This window comes from Acinonyx jubatus, chromosome A1, assembly GCF_027475565.1.
Source record: "Acinonyx jubatus isolate Ajub_Pintada_27869175 chromosome A1, VMU_Ajub_asm_v1.0, whole genome shotgun sequence".
Taxonomy (NCBI): domain Eukaryota; kingdom Metazoa; phylum Chordata; class Mammalia; order Carnivora; family Felidae; genus Acinonyx; species Acinonyx jubatus.
In genome coordinates, this window is record NC_069380.1 from 31,059,299 (window position 1) to 31,080,872 (window position 21,574).

At 35.5% G+C, this 21,574-nt stretch overlaps 1 long non-coding RNA gene across 2 annotated transcripts in view; it reads left to right on the forward strand.

The window, feature by feature from the left end:
• Positions 1-21,574, forward strand: part of LOC113600791 (uncharacterized) — a 58,562-nt gene that overhangs the window by 4,934 nt on the left and 32,054 nt on the right. For both annotated transcript variants that reach the window (XR_003421883.2, XR_008295757.1), the window contains exons 3-4: positions 4,522-4,687; positions 15,012-15,063. This is a non-coding gene — a long non-coding RNA (uncharacterized LOC113600791). The remainder of the gene's footprint in view (positions 1-4,521; positions 4,688-15,011; positions 15,064-21,574) is intronic.

Consider the following 21,574-nt stretch of genomic DNA (forward strand, 5'->3'; position numbering starts at 1 on the left):
TTTACCATTATTAAAGTTTGTTTGTTTATTTATCTTGAGAGAGAGAGAGAGAGACAGCACAGGTGTGGGAGGGGCAGAGAGAGGGAGGGAGAGAGAGAATCCCAAGCAGGCTCTGCACTTTCAGCATAGAACCCAACGTAGGGCTTGAACTCACAAACCATGAGATCATGACCTGAAGAGTCAGATGCTTAACTGACTGAGCCACCTGGGCATCCCAACATCTTTTACCTTCATTAACACTTTCTTCTATTCAGCATCATTTACTTCACCTCAGAGGAATGCCCCATTTCCCTTAGTAACTGTTCAAACAAATTCACTTTACTTTTAAGGTACTGAGAGTCTGACCTCAGCTCACCTCTTCAAGCTTCTCTCCTGACCTCATCTCTGAGTGCCAGTTCCCACAAGCCTTATAAAATTCCTTCATTTCTTTACATGTGCTCTGTTATCTCTCTCCTTCAGGTTTTTCCATACTTCTGCTATGACATTCTTTCCCTCCAAAATTAACCTGGCTAACTTGTACTCATCATTCAAATGTCAGCTTAGACATAATTTTCTACACTAGGTGCTAACCCTTGCTTGACCCCATAATTCTGAGACAGATGTTGTTCTTATGAGCTCCCATAAAACACTGTTCTATGTCCACACTAGTGTGTAATTTCCTGTTTAATTGTCTGTACCCCACACCAGATGGTAGAACACCTTGTTCACCCTTGAATCCCCAGTCAACAGCACAATGCCTAGCACAATAGTAAAAAAAAAAAAAAAAAAAAAAAATTGTCATAGAATGGATGAGTAAACTCACATAATTTTGGTTTGCTTATTTTACAGGGAGAGGAAAACCCTTGAATGGGAATGTGATTTTTAATTTTTAGTTCTACAAGACAATCTAAGAGCAAATAAATATCACTTTATTGATTACACTTCTTACAAATGACTCAACTGTCCTTGTTTATATTGAACATCATTCCTAGGCTCAAAAATCACTTACAAGTAATAAAATAAGCAGAGACATAGTTACAGCGTAATGCTCAAATCTGATGAAGCTAGGAGATATTGGTAATTTAGACCTATATGAAGTGCAAAAGCAGATTAGTGAGGCCTGCAGAGGATAACACAGATGAGAAACAAATTGTTTCACATTGTAGAAATTAAAATCTTAGAAATTGGAAGGGACAACTTTGGTGAAAGACAAGGGGGAGGTGGAGGGAGATGCTGAAAAGAGGGGGATTGTTTGAATGCTTTTTAATGGAGTGGATTGGGGGCCAGGTCCCCAATGGCCCTTAATGTGACCTGGATACTCGCCCTTCATCTACCACCAGTCTTAGGCAATGGGTTTAAGAACCTGAACCCGAAAAGTTTCAGAGCAGAGGTAAATAATAGGACAATATAGAAGAACTGAAATCACAATGAATTATGTGGCCGCAACTCTCACAAGTACCCAAAATGCATGTAGGGTTCTTTCCTGCTCTCCTTATTTTCTTGCTTTTCTCCACACTCCCTCAACCTTGTCACAATAGAGTAGAGGATCCCTCTCTGGGGAAAGAGAATGGCTTTAAAAGATTGTCTTGCAGAAACTACAGTGTGGGGAGTGAGCCCCAAGGTAAAAACAGACAGTACAATGATTTCACCACTTGACAAACTTGGTCCACCCATGGGGAATATTTGCAGGTAGTTTTTCAGGTATTTAATCTTACATATGACTTCCTTTAAACAACCTTCTAAAATAAAGGGGGAAAAAAGCAAAAGAAGCCATGAGAGGCATTCAGCAGAGATAAATTTCAAAGAAAATTTGATCACCTATCAGAGAGATAAGACACTGCAACGTGAAACAAGGATATGCTATTAAAAGAAATAAAAGAAAATAAGAAATTTCAATTGGTAATTATAATTATGGAAGCTGCAATTTTACAAAAATTCATTAGAGAGATTAGAAGTTAAAGTTGATCTTTCAAAGGATAAAAGAAAAGAAAAAGTTGAGAAATAAGGAGGAAAAGTTAGAAGATTGAAGAAAAAATTGCTACATCTGATTAATGAGTTCCAAAGAGCACAGAAGGGAGGAGATTTCTAGTGAAATAGTATGAGGACCTTTATTAGAACTCAAGAGTATAAAATTCTGGATGGAAATGGCCTACGAAGTCCAAATACAATGGACTGAAAAGTAGATGCATCATTAACATAATTTTGAAATTTTAGATCACCAACACTCGATAGTCAATTCTAGAATTTTGCAGGGTAAAAATAAGGTCATGGTAAATATTCAAGCATAGCATTAAATTACTCGAAAACATTGGGAATCAAGTTTGGAGCACTGGCTTCAAAAGTCTAAGATGATATCATTTTTATCTTAAAACATTCAAATTACAAAAATCATAAGCCAAGGAAAAGAGTAAAATAAAAGTAATTTCAGACAACGAAACATCAAAATTTTATTCCTCACTCTCCCTTTCTTGGGAAGCTATTAGAAGATGTGCTTGACCAAAGCATGGAGACAAACCAGTAAATAGAAATGCAAGGGAGTTCCAAAATAACACGAAAGAGTGTAAAACTATAATAATAATAAATCAACAGATAATATAAAATATTATGAATGTTTATCAGCACATTGAAAATATTAATAAATAGGGAAATAAAAGCCAGCCCCTCTCCAAATAGTTTTTATAAGAGTTGAAAACAGTAGGCTCACAGGACAAAACTAATTTTTGTGTGTATATGGAACAAGAGAAATGGATAGCCGGGCTAATGCTGTGTTCTGTTATAAATTTGTGCTTGTAATATGTGCAAGTATTAATAAATATAAAGTAAAATATAAAAATTAATTATAAACAAAATATCCTTGTTATTTTCCATTGTGTTTTCAAAGGAGGCAGAAGTGATTGATGGATAGAATGTCTTCTAAGAAAACCACAAATCTATGCATGTAATTGGAGTCCCAAGTACTCCATGCCTTGAAAAAACAGCATATTAACAAATAATAAAAATTAAATTTGCCAGAATGCTTTTTATCTGTGATGTAGTTATTGACTGGTAAAGTTTATAAGCCTTCTTTAACTTACTAATAAAATCTCCTTTGAATTGAATAATGTACTTTTGATACAGAGATTCCCTTGAATTCTGGAAGATACAAATCTGATTCAAATTTGAAAACACGTATTGAATGGATTTTAAACATAGCCGAACTAAATCTTGAATTTTCATCTGTTAATGGTACATAATAATCTGAAGCTTTCACACTAATTCTAATGACTTAAGACAGGCTTATATTCAGAAGTCTCATTTTTACATAACTTATCTTGGTTAAAATTCCGGGATATTTCTGTTAATCCAGAGTAGAGTACAATGGAGAGAATTTAAAGATGTAAACAACACTTTAAATCAGGAAAACCAGTTATGTGTTCTAAACCAAGGCAAATTATATAAAATTTACCTCTTCGTCCTCTTCAGCTCCTTGAAGGGCATTTGTGCATTTGTAGTAAGGCACAAGGATCCCTTCTTTCACAGAAAATAACCATCCTATGATAGAATTATACCACATACATTTCAGGATGATTCCGTGTTTGAAATTGGAATGTAACAAAGTCTAATAGGTTAAGGCAAATTCACTCAAACCAAAGGAATTTTGGACTTCCTCTATTGCATCAATTTGTATTGTCAAAGAACAAGTTGAACCTATGTACTCTGTCCTGATTGAAGCCTCCAACCCATTACTCTTTGCTCGCTGAGTAAAGTATTTAATACTATAATAAGTGGCTTCTTGTATCTCAACATTACTTTAGAATGATGGCTGGTTTCTTCAAGTGTGTGACAGAGACAAAAGATAGTTCTGAATGGCAATTGCTTTAATAAATAACTCAGATAAATAGATTTCATAGAAGCTACCCTACTTAGGACAATGGTTTTTGCTATTTTTTTTACCTCCAGCATAATACTTCCATAAACTCAGCTAGAGTAATTTCCATTTAATTAGCAATTATTACCAGTTAAGACACTTTATATTTTAGGATTGTATGTGGACTTTAGAGAACTGCAAGTTGTTGTTGTTACTGAGTTATTATTATAGCAGAAGAAACAGACAAATTAATGACAATTCATAATGTATGGTAATGGTAATAATGATTTTATTATATCAAATATATGACAAACTCACCCTCCCAGCTTCATTATTTGAAAAGAATGTCCATGAAGATGTTGGTATACCATGCTAAGGAGTTTGTATCTTATCCTTTTGTCTTGTCAGGAGCAAATGCAATGGAAAGGGTTAGGATCTGAGTTTATGCTCTAATTGTCTCTCAACTATCTGTTTTCCCCTTATTTCCTTTATTAATAGAATTTCCCTGTCCTTTTATCTGGGCTAACAGCTGAAAAGACTATAGAGGACAATATTTCCTTCTTCCTTCACACAGATATACCTGTAAAATTAAATTCTTGACAATGGAATATGAGCAAAAAGTGACGTGTGCAAGTTCTAAATCATGGCCTAAAAAAACCAGTTGTTAACCTCTACTCCCTTTCTTCCTTCCTGAGGATCTGAATGTTATTCTGGTCATGATCAGCCAGCTATAATGGTGTATGAGGGCTAACCATGAGAGAAAAGTAGAGCAAGAAGACAGAGGGACTCTGCATCTGTGGAAAATTTTTGGAGAAGCAGCCTAATTCTTTCTGGACCATTCACCAACCCTGAACTGTTATGGTGAGAAAGATCTTAATATATTTTTTCTTTAAATTACTGTATTTGGTAGTCTATTAGTTGTAGAAATTTCGTTTCTATCCTGTACAATAGGAAGAAAAATGGTACCTGGTAATTAGGTGATTTTATAATAAAATCCTAAAGTATATGGCATCAGTTTAATAATCTTAAGCTGAACAGCAAGGATATAGATGCCACAGTCTAGAAGGTTTTAGTTCTGGTTAGTAGTGAAAAACACTAAAGCATTCTATAACAATTTGGAAAGCAGATCATATTTCTATATAATCTACAGCTCTAGAAGTGGTTAGAAAATGTTAAAATATTCTTGGGTTTTTTGTTTGTTTTGTTTTGTTTTAGTCTTATAATGATTAGCAAGATATCATCATAAAATAATCAGACTAAAGCAGAAATGGCAATGGATATAGTTCTTCAATGGAAGATTCTGCCATGGCCTGCACTATAAAGTGACTGGGAGTTTAATCATTAGAGGTTTTGCGGTGTTGGGATGATCAACTACTTTTCAACTGCAAACACTGGGGTTTATCAATGTGACCTCAAGCTTGTCTCACATCTTCTATTTAAATGTCCCTTGCTACGCAATAGGAATTAACTCTGTAGTAAATATAAGATTCAGGAAGTTCCAGTTTTACAGAGCATCTTGTTTCAAGGGGCATCAAGGGAATCCTAAATAGCCTGAAAGAGAGTGGGATGTTCTGAACGCAGAGGTATAAGGCTTAGGAAATATGTGTAGATGAAGTATTTGGCTAAGGGCACTTGCATATAGAACTAACTGGAAGCATACATTTAGAAGCCTAAAAGATGAAGTATGTTGCCAAAGAAACTATAATTCTGGCCTGAAAAAGTCTATGTCTTTTCAACCCCTCCCACCCAAAAAAAGTTGGGGGCACCAAATCTGTACCAGGACAAAGTTGGGCAGGCCTTGGCAGGGCATATTCTCCAATGGCAAATATAGAGATGGAGCGACAACTAACTGTCCAAGCAGCAACAACTCAGGTTGCAGATGGTCTTAGGAGCTGCCAGAGAATGATTTCTCACAATGTCTGCCAAGCAGAATTTGATAACTACTAGAGAACAGTGACTGTTATGTGTTCCTCATTCTTTCAGTTTTCTGAGTAAAGGATTTAATGCAATTACTCTGCTCATACTCCACCATTGTAAATTAGGCATAATAGGAAGTAGATAAACCCATTTGTTGAAGTAAAGGATGCCATAATTTTAAGGAGCCACATCTAGGCCTGATGGAGTGGACCAGTCCTCATCTAGAGATTGTGGATGGACCTTGAGCTGAATGGCAAACATGGATAGGATGTTGGGATGTCTTCCTGGAATGTGTGTGTATGTGTATGTGTGTGTGTGTTTGTTGAGGATATGCTTAATATATGAGAAGAAAGGTGCTTTTATGTTTATAGGAATTGGCTGAGGGAGAATTTTCCTTTTGAAATAAAATACTTGTCAACTAGAGATTGCATTCAGGTGTGGCCATGTGAGTATATTCTGGTCAATGGCAGGTGAAGGGAAGGTATGTGTACCCATTATAGGTCATGTCTGAAAAGGAAGCTGCTTACTCTTATTCTCTTTTTCTCCCTTCCTGAAATCAGAAATATACACAGTGGTGTGAATGAAATGACCTTCTAATGGATGGTGAACATCACATAGAAAGGTCCTGACTGGCTAGATTACTCTGTACTACCCTGTTTCTTGAGAGAACAGTGAGTTTTTATCTTATCCAAATTGCTGTGATTTCAGATCTTCTTAACAGTAGCCTCTTTTACTAATCCCAGAGATGATAAATATGAGATTTACAGTTTAAGATGCTACCGCTGGCTGTGGACTGGATGACAGACTGGAAAGAGATAGAGAATCCAATTAGATGTCTAGAAATAGCCCTTGTGAGAAATGATGGTATAAAAATATAACACAATGACAACAGCAATGAAGATGAAGAGAGTGCTTTGACAGATATTGGAGAAGTAAAAGTGACCAGACATTTTTAACTAATTAAAGATGGAAGTTGAGAGATTAGAGTAAGTTTTAGATGAGTTCAAAAATTTTCAGTAAATGCCTACCATATGCCAGACACTTGGTTATTTTCTGTGTGCAAAAATCAATAAATAAATAAAAAATAAAAAAATAAAAATAAATGTAAAAAGCTTCATTGAAGACATTCATAATTTTGTTTACAAGATAAGAACAAACACATATACACATGAAAAAACTTAAGGCAGTATTTGTTTAATTACAAGAGTCAAAGATAGTCTAGAGAGGTTATAAGCTTTCAGCAGAGAAACTCATTATAGGAGGAGAATTCATAAAGAATGTTCAACTTAAGCTATTCCTAAAATGATGAATCATATTAATATAGAAAAGAGAATAGATGGAAAAGAGAGGCTAGCTGTGTTATTAGTGGTTAATATTAGCTATTCCAAAAGTTCCAATTTGAAAATTTATATTTAATTTGTCATAGATATTGCCCATTTTTTAATCCATCAGCTTTTGTTTTGAATAGTTTGATAAAGTTAAAGAAAATACTGTTATTCTAATTAATACACACATTCCATCTCTAAGTATCCAGATTTCCATATTTTATCAAGTGTATAGGTTAAAAAGTAAATTATTTAATAGATGTGATGGGTTTAGGTTTAAGAATTAGCATGATATTTACCATCATCAAAGATTTCTAAAGGCAAAACTGTTATGTTTCCTTTATTCTAATTTAATCAGGATCTTGAAATCTTAATTGCATTGTATTTTAAACACGTGATAATGTATACCATTTATTGAATGCTTATTATGTTGCAGGTCCTGTTTAAATGACTTCATGTGTATTCGCTCACTTAATGGAGAAACATAGAAGGAAGGAAAGTAGGAAGGAAGGAGGAAAGGGAGGGAAGGAAAGAGGGAGGGAGATCAGTAAAAGTGTATTTCATAACACTAAGTGTTTTTTTTTTCAATTTTGTAAAAGTTGAGGATGACTGTTCTTCTTTGTATTCTATAAGCAATTACACAATTGACATTGCTGAAATGTACATTCTGAAATGCTGCTAAGAGAGGAACATATTTATTGTGTTCAGTAACATTTTTTAATCACCTTTCCCATTGCTGACTGCTTCCTCTAAGTCCCTCCTACAGTTTGCAGATGATCTGGTCTCTTGGTCTCTTTATAATCCCCCTCCCGAACTCTACAGCTCCATCTGTAACTTTTTTTTTTTAATTTTTTTTAAGTTTATTTATTTTTGAGACAGAGAGAGACAGAGCATGAACAGGGGAGGGTCAGAGAGAGAGGGAGACACAGAATCGGAAGCAGGCTCCAGGCTCTGAGCCATCAGCCCAGAGCCCGACACGGGGCTCGAACTCACGGACCGTGAGATCGTGACCTGAGCTGAAGTCGCACGCCCAACCGACTGAGCCACTCAGGCGCCCCCTCCATCTGTAATTTATCTGTATTCACCTTCTACTTCTCCCTCTGTCTACTTTTCTGTTTTTCTCTCTCCTGCCAGTTATGCTCTGCCCATACAAATATAAAATCTTTCTATATCTCCACTTCTCTAATTCAACCATTTCCCCCTTGGTGCTACCCCTCCCCCAGCCTATAATTTACTATACCAAATGCCAGGGTAAGCATCGGAAAGCAAATCTGACAGTGTTAGCATATACTTCAGATGATTTGCAGAAAGGAAAAAAAGGCCAGTGAACATTTAGGAGTTAAATTTTGCATTTATTCCTCTCACAATTATAAGAGTGCTATGCAAAACTTCTGGAAATAAAACTCTTTTTATACCTTGAGGATTCAGTGTCCAGGGCATTCATAACATTAAAATAGTCTGACTATAGAAAGTTGTTAATAAATCCCTGAAGGTATATTCCATATTCTGGGAAACTGAGCACATACAATAGCAAGCAGTGTAATTCTATCTGGTTCCAGTAATTGCACCAATTTGTTTGAAAGATAGAAATGTGCCCTTTACTTTAAGAAAAACGAAATTGAACATCCATATCCAGTGCCTGTAGCCAATTGACTTTGTTCATGAGAAATTCTTTGCAAAATGTGATATTGCCCAAAGTATCAGCACTGTCCACTTTGCTTTTGTAAATGCTCATTTTTTAAGTTTTTTTTTTTCAGTTGAATTCCTTCCTCATTTGTTAATTTAGCAGACAGACATTTATGGCACCCCAAGATGTCCTATGCACTTTATCTGTTTCTAGGAATACAATAAGAATTAGCAATGGCTCTTACCTCAGTGAATTTACAGTCTACATGTATGTAAATATATAAGGATCACAACATGTAACAGAAGCCTTAGTAGAAATATACATACATAAAGAAGATCCATTTTAGGAATAAGTATAGAGAACAGGGCATCTGGGTGGCTCAGTGAGTTGAGTGTCTGACTCTTTATTTTGCCTCAGGTCATGATCTCAGCGTTGCAGTTTCACACTGAGTGTGGATCTTGTTTAAGATTCTCTTTCTCCATATCTTTGCCCCCCCCCTCAAAAAATTTTTTTTAAAGGAGTAAGTATAGGGGACCCAATGGAGAATTCCATGACCTGCTCTGTAACAATTCTAGCTCAAGAAAAGCTAGACTCAAAGGCAGTTTCTTAAATTACTTCATTTGGCAAGGTTGAACCCAAAACAATCTTTGATACAATCCATATAAATTTTTAATACTGAAATAGAAAGTAGTTTTAAAAGGCAAGGGAAGAATTAAGCTAAAAATGTAGAAGAAAAGTATTCAAAAGTTTAAGTAAGAGACATCTTATCTCTTTTTTAAAGTTTTTTTTTTAACTTATTTATTTTGAGAGAGAGAGAGAGAGAGAGAGAGAAAGAGCACAAGTGGGGGAGGGGCATAAAGAGGGAGAGAGAGAGAATCCCAAGCAGACCCTGAACTGTCAGCAAAGAGCCTGATGTGGGGCTTGAAGTCATGAACCATGAGATCATGACCTGAGCCGAAATCAAGTGTTGGATGCTTAACCAACTGAAACACCAGGCACCCCAAAATGTCTCATCTCTTATCACCAAACAAAAAGGTGTCCTCAAATTCTGCAGTCTTTTCCAACCTTTGACGTTGTGAAGCCTTTCCTCCAAACTGTAAAAATGTTGCCTTTTCCTAGATAACTCTTCTTGAAATGCCTGTTCTATCATTCACTTTCTTTGTTGGCTCTTGCTGAGACTACTTTTCCATGCCTGTCATTAAATATAGTTTCATAGTCTGATGATAGTATCTATGCCCATCCTTTTAAATACTATCTTTATGACTATGGAATCTACCAGTTGCTTCCTTCCTCCTACCTGGGAAATAGACCAACCCCTTACTTTTTTTTTTTTTTTTTAAGAGAGGAAAGAGAGTGTGCTCATACATGAGCATGTGTGCATGCATATACCATACACACATGCACATGAGCAAGTAAGGGGTAGAGGGAGAGGAAGAGAGAATCTGAAGCAGGCTCCACACCCAGCATGGAGCCCAACGTGGGGTGTATGGGGCTCCATCCCACCACTGTGAAATCATGACCTGAGCCAAAATCAAGAGTCAGATGTCTTAATCGACTGAACCACCCAGGCACCGCCCCCCAGCCCTTACTTTTAAACATTTTACGTATGTCTCCAATAGGATATTCATAAGCATGTCCCTACCAACCTGTTAAAAAAGAAATCCAATTTCTCCTTGCTTCTATATGTTTTATAAAGGGTTTCTTTAATAAATCTTTGATAACAACCAAATTTGTTTCCCCTCACTACAGTATATTGCATATTCCTCTGTCTTCCTTTCTCCCTAACACCAGCATTGTATAATCCAACATTGCCCTGCCTCTAATGTATTCCTTTCCTCTTGTGTGCACTCTGGTCTTAGCCTATTAATTTGTCCATGATCACTTATCCTCCAGATCCTCCCAGATGGTATTGTTAGACTGGTCTTACCACACCTCAATGCAGATTGCATGACTCTCATATTGAAAAGAATTTAAAGACTCCTCCTAGACTGTAAAATTAAATTAAATTTATTCCTATAAGTGTTGTGTTTAAACATCTTTTTCATGATGCATATTGAAACACTTTTCTTTTTTTGAGTCCTGTGATGCCACATATTCTTGTTTTTTTCTACTGAATGTGTACACATTCTCTTTTTATTTTCTTCACACACTCTCTCCATATTATCCCCATTATGCTCATGACATTTAAGTTATCTATGCTAAGAGTTCCAAATGTATATCTCTAGCCTGATTCCTCTAGAAAGCACACATTTAACTGCCTACTTGTTACTTTTATTTCAATGTCTTACCAACATTTCAGAACTAACTTCTCCAAAGAGAGCATTTTTTTTACCTCTGAAATCTGTGTTCCTCCCCAGATATTTCTTATCATAATAAATAACACCACTTTCCCACTTGCTGACATCAGAAATCCATATTTATTATTTGTTTTATTCTTCGATTTCATCCCCAAATGCAACTCATCAGCAGATTTATATTCGTATCTTCTGTCATCAATTCACTGTAGATCATCACCTGTTCTTGCTTGAAATATGACATCCTTCTAACTCTATGTTTTCATTCTTGTCACCTTCCACATTCTTCACAAGGCATCCAGAGGAATCATATTTGAATAGTGTCAACCTCTATTTATAATCCATTAATAGCTTCTATTGTGCATGGAGTAAAAATCAAATTTCTCAACATAATTTTTAGCCCTGCGTGATCTTGGTCCTGCTTACCTCTTTGGCCTCATCTCATGCTGTTCTCACCTACTACCCTAATCCCCTTTCACCAGATCCCAGATCTGGTGAAACATTTGCATACATTTGCCTGTGCATTGTGCTCCATTTTACCCATTCTAAAACAAGTCCTTCTCTTCGTTCAGCTCTTATCATAAATATCTCATTATCAGAGAAATCTTTCCTGAAAAGGTAAATAAGATAGTCAACCTTTTCTTAGTATCTATTTTAGATGCCAGTTGGTTCCCTTGGCACCCTTTATCACAGTTTGTAATTATTTAATATATTTATGTATTTATTTGCTTTTCTATTTCCCTACTCCATGTAAGCTCCCTGAGAACATATAGTTGGTCAGCCTGGAAGTCTAGGCCTGGAAGCTAATATGGTACATGGCACAACTTGGTGCATATTCAGAAACACCTAAATAAATGGATGAAAAACTCTATGTATCATCTCCCTTGTCTACTTGATATTTTTCATCATATCTAAACATATTTTGCTTCTAGTTTATTGGTTTTACTCTTCCTGTTTCCTTTGAAGTCCCATTATACTTTCAAAGCACCAAACTAATGGGGCTTTCTTGAAATGCCACTGTCCTTTCCCTAAAGCGCCAATTAACCAATTGTTTATAAAAGGAAATCTTTCAACAAATGGAATATAATTTATTTCTCTGTGAAATCTCATAGCACTTGAGGAAAGGGATCTTTTCCTAAGGAATTCTCATAATACATTACTATGGGTATAGGAATTGTGTCTGACAAATGTTATATCCTTTTATCCCATATCAGAATGCTATATTGTTCAACACTTGCTGAAGAGGAGTTTCTGGTATATATATGAAAACATTTGTATTTTAAAAGTCTAGCTTATAATAGTTAACTATTAACCTGTTAATGTGTTATGTTGACTTTGGGTTAGGCATAGGGCACATTTGAGACACTTAAGCTTTAATATTCTTGGTTTTATTTAGAAGTATCAAAAGAAAACATGAATAATTATGTCTTACATTTTTTATGAGTATGTATAAAACTTCTTAAGTTTTTTTATGAGTATGTATAAAAACATAATTTATAGTTATTGGAGAATCTAAACCAAAAAAACCCTGCTCCTGCAAGATTCCTGGGGTTAAAACCATGTTAATTTCAAGTGCCATTGAGTATCTATACCAGTGTTATGTTTGTGTGGATTGTATCTTTTTAAGGGACTGGAATTAGAAGTGAATCCAGAATACATAGCCATCAATAAGTAACTCCTCAGTTGCTTCCTTCATTTACTGCAATCCAGTATAACACAAACCTTGAAAGTGGTAAGGATCCTAATTTGAGGTTAACTTAAACATTTTTATTTTTTTAAACACAGGCATTATTAGAATTGTTTTTCCTGGAATTTTTCCTGTGATGTAAACATGCTTATATTGTCTTCTAAAAAACGAGGCAATCCTAAAACCTTCAAATACAGAGATTGGGTGGATTTAATTTATGAAATAGTGTGGTGCTTCATAACCCAGATCTAGTTACAACACTTTCTTCTATACATGAAAATCTGTTTTGGGGTGCCTTGGTGGCTCAGTTGGTTAAGCATCCAGCTTCGGCTCAGGTCATGATCTCAGGTCCATAGGTTCAAGCCCCGCCTTGGGCTCTATGCTGACAGCTCGGACCCTGGAGACTGCTTCAGATTCTGTGTCTCCCTCCCTCTCTGCCCCTCCCCATTCATCCTCTGTCTCTCTGTCTCTCTCAAAGATAACAAATAAACGTTAACGATTTTTTTTAAAAATCTGTTTTGGAAATAGAGCTAAGAAATCTTTGCAATATAAATCATTTTTTAACTCAGATCTACGTGTGTCATTATTTGGAGGGAACATATTTTTAGCTCTTTGTACATAAAAAATATTATAGGCAACTATCATGGTTAAACTAAAATTTTTGAGAGATGCCATAAGTCAAAGAAGAGTGACCATTTTTTTATGAGCTAATATTTGGCAATGTTTGCTTATGAAACAAGACATCTTAAAAGAACCCATCCTATGATCTCAGAATGCAGAATATGTTTCTTCTTCGTCCAAGGCTAATAACTAAAACCCTTCATTACATAAGGTAAAATAAATCCATGGTTCAACAATTTGATCCAAACATCTGGGTGAAGTCTTAGCTTTCTCTAATTTGCAAGTCTACTATTTGATTTAATTGCATGTTACTTTATCTTATTCTGTTTGCTTATTAGGACTTTCTTTTTTTTTGGATGCATGCAGTGATTACTAATTATATGTAACCTGTTGACTTCTAGTCTTTTAAATTCTTTATTAGTATTATTTCCTTGTGATTTATTTTTTGTCTTTATTAATTTTCTTTTACCCCTTATGATTTTTTGTGAGTTTTGCTTATAAGCATCACTAGAAAACCTACATAATTATGCTTCTCATGTTTTTCATGGATGTACTTAAAAGCATAATCTAGAGTCATTCTAGAGAGCCTATACTGAAGGAAATACAGCAAATATGTTGCTTTTGTATTGTAACAGTTGGGCAAAGTAATTGTTTCTCTACCTCTGTTTCTTCTACAAATGTGTTTTAAGTATCAGAATCTATATCTGTCTGTCTAGGACATGCCTGTGGTTGGAGACTAAGTGAGAAATCAATTGCTAAAGAAGTCCAAATATTCAGTAGGAAGGATGAAACTCTAATATTTGAAAGAGTCCAGAAGACAAGTAGCTTTTCTTATATTTTTATTGATTTAATAGTTCTGATATTATCATTTTTATGATATCCTTATATTTGTTTAAGGCTTCAATACTCTTTGGTAAATTTGTTTTCAGGAATTTATCAATATCGCTGTTTTATAACCATAGCAGCTTTGTGTGCCTTTACAATATTCCCAACACTCTTCACTTCATTTTGGTCAAGGCTGCTAAAACATCAGATATATTGCTTTTCTAAAGCGATCTGTCTTCCATCTACAGTTTTCAGAATTAGTTTATTAATCCAATGCAAGAGAGAGATGGCTTCCTGCAAGAGGAATGTGCAGTGGTAGAACATCTGCTGGGGGGTTAGGCAGGGGCCTGAGATTTGTGACTGTCTCAGGGTGACTGCACGAGGGGGCAGGAGTGGGGGGTGGGGGGGAGCAACGTCTTGCCCCCGCCCCCATTGCTAATCTGCTGACTGTAGATCAGGGGTCTGGGCGACCGGAATGCAGAGAGGTGATTCACGCGTGTGGGAACTAATAGTTTTCACTGCAGTTACGGGATCTGGAATTTAAAACCAGGTCATTATATATTGTACAGAACCCTAAATGTTTTGATTTTACAGAAGGAAGGCAGACTGAAATATATAAAAGCACAACATTTGAATGTAGTTTTCCATTCCATTTAAATTCCTCATTGGCAAAAGACCCTCAGTTTACTAATTTGTAAAATGTGTATAATAACATTTTTCCACATGGCTATTGGTAATAAGTGATAATAATTAAATGCTTGGCATTAATAAAGCACAGAGAAGGCTCTTATGAAAGGGACTCCATTATTGTTTTGATGTGGAGAGAATAACCTTGGATACTACCACGGTAGGGATGTACCTTGTTTTTTATTTTTTTTCTTTCCTGTAGGCTATTGTACTAAGAAGAGTCTCATATGGTAGACTATTTACTAAAGAGGCTGGTAAGATGTTATTTTTTACTTTACTTTTCTTCTGAATATTCCACATGTGGAAATAATAGCAAAATGCAGACAAATAGGCATTGGGTCTTTGTCTACTTTGGATTTTCTATCAGTTAGAGTCAAAATAAGAAATAGATGGCACACCAGAAAGAGGAATGTTACATACAAAGAAACCACATAGGATAGCGCCATAATCTGAGGCTAAAAGCAGTGTGGCTATTAGCACCTAGAGTCCCGAAGAAATGAGGGAAGGGACCCTAACTGGAGACATCATCTTGTAGAGATTCCTGGCTTGTAGAAGGGAGGAAAAACTAAAGTACACGAATGTCTACAATACAATCCAGCTATGGTTCTCATTGGTGTTTACCCAAATGAGTTGAAAATTTATGTCCACACAAAAATCTGTTCGTGGAATTTTATAGCAGCTTTAATTCATAATTACGAAACTTGGAAGCCATCAGGATGTTTTTCAATAGGTGGATGGATAAATAAACCGTAGCCCATCCACAAATGGAGTATTAATCAGTGCTAAAAAGATTAGCTATTAAGCCATGAGAATACATGAAGAAAACTTACATGAGAATTACTAAGTGAAAGAAGCCAACCTGCACAAGCTAAATCCTATGATTTCAACTATAAGATGTTCTGGAAAAGGCAAAACTGGGGTGACAATAAAAAGATCCATGGTTGTCAAGGGTCAGGGAAAAGGAAGCGATGAATAAGCAGCACTTGGAAAATTTTTAGGGCAGTGAAACTATTGTGTATGATACTATAATAGCAGATCTATGTCATTATACACCTGTCCAAAGCCATAGAGTGTACAGCCCCCTAAGATGAATTGTGAATTTTAGGTGATAATAATCTGTCAATGTAAGTTTATAGATTGTAACAAATGTGCTACTGTGGTGCAGGGTGTTGATAGTGGGGGAGGCTACTCGTTTGCGGGCAGGAGGTTTATGGGAACTCCCTTGTACTTTCTACTTAGTTTTGTTGTGAACCTAAAATTGCTCTAAAAATACAGTCTGCTTTTAAAAAGTACACTAATCTGGGGCACCTGGGTGGCTCAGTTGGTTAGGTGTCTGACTTCGGCTCAGGTCATGGCCTCTCAGTCCATGAGTTCAAGCTCCACGTTGGGTTCTGTGTTGACAGCTCAGAGCCTGGAGCCTGCTTTGGATTCTGTGTCCCCTCTCTCTTTCTGTCCCTTCCCTACTCATGTTCTGTCTTGCTCTGTCTCTCAAAAATAAATGTTAAAAAAACATTAAAACGTACACTAATCTTACTCTGCTCCATCGCTCTGACTTCTTGCCTAGGGGTAAAACAACCATAAGCAATTAGGGTATATGCACCTTGTTAATACAGTCTATGCAGTCCAGCCAATCAGTTCAGAGGGTAGGAGGAGAAGGAGGGAGAATAAATAAATCTGGAGGCATAAATGGAAGGTATCTAGCACAGACTTCTTATGAATGTTGCGACTATTAACAAAATTTCCTGACAGCGTTTTCATAACAACATTCCTCATTATCAGTAAGTCAGAGCATTGCATTCAAGTTTGTTGGTAAAACTCAATATGTGTTGAGTGGCCTTGACAACACTGACTAAAGAAAAAAAAAATCCCGTAGAAAATACCATTGGATACTATATGCATTATATTCAAATCTAGCACAGAATTATAATAAAAATATTAATACATATTATAAAGAAGGTATAGTTCTAATAAATATTGGGATGACTCTTAATGTTTGTATGAAATCGGATGTTCAAGAGAAGAGCACAAATAAAATAAAGCCTAGTAATAGAGGCTAAAGATGAACTTATCATTCTTCTTTTTTTTTTTTAATGTTTATTTATTTTTGAGAGAGAGCACTAGCAGGGGAGGGGCAGAGAGAGAAGAGGAAGCGTATCTGAAGTGGGCTTCATGCTGACAGCAGAGAGCCCAATGAGGGGCTCAAACTTGTAAACTGTGAGATCATGACGTGAACCAACGTTGGATGCTTAATTGACTGAGCCACCCAGGCACCCCTGAATTTATCGTTCTTAAAGTAATGTATAAGAGTGACTAGAAAACTGGATGTGATGGGCACACCAGGGCATGAAGCACAGCTGTGACAATTTCTCAGTAGATAATTCAGATAACACGTTTTTTATCTAAAAAAAAAAAATGAGAGGAATAATAATATCTACCTCAGAGGTATTATGGGGTAATTTAAGTTAGATAATATGTATAAAATATTTAACACACTACAATGGTCATAGAAATCCCTCAATAAATTTTGACCACAATAGTATTACTAAAATTACTATTAATGTCAACATCATTAGATTTTTTTTTAATAAATTTATTGCACTGTTGGATTTTCTAAATGTTCATGCATTTCAGCATTAGAACATGGGTGAAACAGTTGTAAAGAGTCCTATTTTATCTTTTGAGTATATTATTTAGTAGATAGCTTATGTGAAGAGCACATTTTGTGTCTTTTAAAGATAGTATTGGCCAGTCTGTACCTAGGGAATGTTGATCTTTATTATCTGTTTTATCACATGCAAGGGAAGCATTGCTACTAAAATCTTTATACTGCTGCCAGTGTACTGGCACTGCAGTAAGAGAAGCAAAGAGCTTAATCGAAGGTCATTTACTCAAATCATATTTGCCGTGTGGAATTTATTGCTAAAGAGAAAACCAAAGACAAATATAGAATTTGACATTTGAGAACCAGTATCAAAGCATGAAGTGTAGAAGACCTATAGCTTTGAGATTCAAAACTATATGGAATTTTAACAGTAGCCATCAAAATACTTTATTTCAATATGATATAAACATTTTGATTAATATTACTTTTCTGATCACAACACCATTTTGAAATAACAGCCTTGAACACTGCATAGATCCTCAGAGTCAAGTTTTATTATAATTAATAACAAAGAAAAATCATGGAAGATTCATAATGCAAGTAGTAGGTATTTAACTTAACACCCTTCTTAAATAACAATGTGGGGAATATAAACAATTGTCATTCATTCAAACTTTCTCTGGGATACTTAAGGCCTCATGGATGTGTGTGTTACAGGGATACACGCACTTATTTTTTATTGAAGCTGCTTTTAGAGGAAAACAGCAAAGTGAGAAAATGGTTATATCAGTAGCGGTGGTTTTTTTTTTTTAAAGAATAGGAGGTACCTATTGGAGGCAAAGAGCCAAATATGGAATGTTCTTTGTGCCATACTTTTCCTCTAGGACCCAGTAGAAGGGGTATTTACCAAACTTGTTAACTTGATGTTAAGTGGACTGATATATCCTATTATTTAAACTAGAATATAAGAAATCCGCTGCATTTAAGTGTGGTGTGTTCCAGATTCTGAACAAAAGAAAAATCCATGAATTATACACATGGATATACAGAGAAATTCTAATTAGTGAATGAACAAGTGGGAGGGGCATTCTCATAAGAGACAGAAAAAATGATATTCTGTCATCTGTGGATTAAAATGACAACATCATTCCCTGAAGTTTTGACAGTGATATGATAAGGATATTGAGAAAATATGAAATCTTAAATTGTGAAACTGAACATGGGAAGAAACACCTGCAAGCTCATGATTCTTTTGTGGGAGTAGGAAAATGAAATGGACGTGGGAAATACTGGGGTGATTACAGGGACAAAACCAGCTAAGATTGTTTCAAACATTTTATGTCAGTTCTCACGACGTTTTATTACATTTGTGGATTTTACGAAATATTTTATTGTTGTAGCGATTTTAGAATTTAACTCAGCCTTGGAATAATGAAGGGATATGCCAGATTCACAGATCCATGCAGCATAATATTATATAAAGCATTTTAAATTGGGGGGGAAAGGAGAGTAGTTCCAGAAATCCTTAAATGTCCAAGTTTTTCATCAAGTCATAGACAAAGGACATCAATTTATCTTTAGTGTTAATGATTTGGTTTTGGGGAAATAAATATGCCCCAGGATGCTAATTTTAGTGAATTTACTAAGCATAGATCATGATACAAGAAAAAGATGGATTCATTTTACATTATAAAAAAACACTACAGGAAAATATAACTGCAGAATTAGATTTGCTAAGTATGCCATTGGATAAAAAGAATATTTCAGAGAAGACAGCTCCTAGTTGTTGCTTTTTGTTTTTGTTTTCTCTCTCCCTTTTTAGAGATATGCTGAGCAGAAACCTTTCTCTTGGGGAGCATTTTGCTTACTCCAGTGAAAATGAAGGCATGCCTGTTTAGCCCAGGAGGGGATACCACAGGCCACTGTAAAAACGTACTGCATTGATACTAAAGTCCTATGCTCTATCTAAACAGGGAAGACTCTACATGGATAAGATGTTGACTGGAAGTCATAAGTCAATGATTAAAAAAATTAGAATGTGTAAATCCATCAAGTAACCTGTTATTGTTTTTCTGAAGGATATTTTGACTAAAATCACCATTCAGAGCACATTTATTTTCTTTTCTTCTTAAACTTTATTTATTTTGAGAGAGAGAAAGTGTGAGTTGAGGGTGGAGCAGAGAGAGAGAAAGAGAGAGAGAGAGAGAGAGAAGGAGAGAGGGAATCCCAAGCAGGCCCCATGCTGTCAGCACAGAGCCCAACACAGGACTCAACCTCAGGACCTGTGAAATGATCTGAGCCAAAATCAAAAGTCTGAGGCTTAATCAGACAAAGCCACCCAGGCGCCGCAGAGCACATTTATCAAGCTAAGTATTTTTTACATGATTTTGTGTTTTTAAAATGTAGTGAAAATTGTTGTCAATTCAAATGGTACCTATTTTTGCAGAGAAATCCTGAAACAAAAGACAATTGTCTAGATTCTTGTTGGATTAGGTTGGAGTTGGAGTGGAATTGATTCAGCTGGGAACATCAACAAAGCTGGGAACTCCCCAGTTCCCATACTGAGACTACCTTAATGTCCTTCCATTTTCTGTTAATCTTGTACTTGTGACACATTTGTTACCTGACCTGTAGAGGTGCTAATCAAGAAAAACACCCCAAAATAAATTCATAAAAAATAAGGAATATTAAGATATTTCTTTCATTGTAAAGAATACCTAAAGATTAGTTCTGAAATTGGTGGTGGCGAGAATTGGGTGAGATGGGTAACGGGGATTAAGGAGTGCACTTGTGATGAGCACCAAGTGTTGTATGGAAGATTTGAATCACTACTTTGTACACCTGAAACTAACATTACACTGTATGTTAACTAACTGGAATTTATATTTAAGAAAGAAAGAAAGAGAGAGAGAGGGAAGGGGGAAGAAAGAAAGAAAGAAAGAAGGAAAGAAGGAAAGAAAGAAAGAAGGAAAGAAAGAAAGAAAGTTTATACACAGTGTAGTTGCCATGAGTTAAGTATATGGCTATTTAAAAAAAAAAAAAAAAGAAAAACGATTAGTTCTGAACTTTGCATGAACTGTTATTCCTATAGCCAGAAAATGCCAGAAAGTGTTAGATGGAATAGCATATCAGAGATAAGCTAGTTTTAAAATGTTTTTAAGAAATGGTACATTATCTATCAAATCCTGAAAGTAAAAAAGTTTAACGGACCCTAGGATTGGGCTGAGATGGAGAGGTTAAAGACAGCAATCAAGTAGAAGGAACAATCAAGGCTTCCCTTATGCTCATTTTCTTTCCCTGTAAGTTGTTTCCAGGAAAGGGCACAGGGAGAAAATGCTCCCAGTATCGAATCCTGATGTATAATTTATCAAATCCACAGGGTAACTCAGTCAAAGATTTTTATGTTTTTTCCTTTATGCAAGATTGCACTGTACATTTTGTTTAGTCTCTTAAACGGATAGGAAGAACTGAAGGCAAAAATGTTATATTGAATTTTCACTTAAAGTCACCAGATGCCCAAGGATTTCAATTAGTTGAATTTTCATTTTGTAGTATAGCGTTCCATCCTAAAGTTTTATCTTTATCCTATGCTTCCTCTGGCATTGTTCTTCAAGTAGGCAGCATTATTTTAAATTATTTCCTTTCTTATTATAAGTTACACTTTAGAAAAATCAATCAAAAGAGTAAATTGTTTTCTTTCCATCTACTTGCATTAATGAGATAAAAAAAGAAACGAAAGGAAGAATTCATAATTGCTGTGTTTAGATAAAGAGCATTCAGTATAATTGGAAAATAAAAGAAAAAAATTCTAGCCAAAAGTAGTCTGAAGTGGGGAACAATATCACTTCTTGAAGCAAAAAGTAGGTTCTGCAACAATTGATATGATGTTTTTTAAAAAGAATCTATTAATCATGTTGAGGGAGCAGTAGAGAAAAATTCTCCAAGGCAATACAAGGGAGTTTGAATTTTGCCTCAAGGATGGTCTCTTTGGGAAGACTTACCTGCATATACTATGAAGCAGACCAGAAGATGATACTGTATTTTCTTCTTAGTAGGTCGTGGCTAGAAGTAAGACATGAAATACAGACTAGCAAAACGTCATCTTGTTTTTATTAGACAGTATGTGTGAATTGACACAAATCAGAATTTATACAGATTATTAA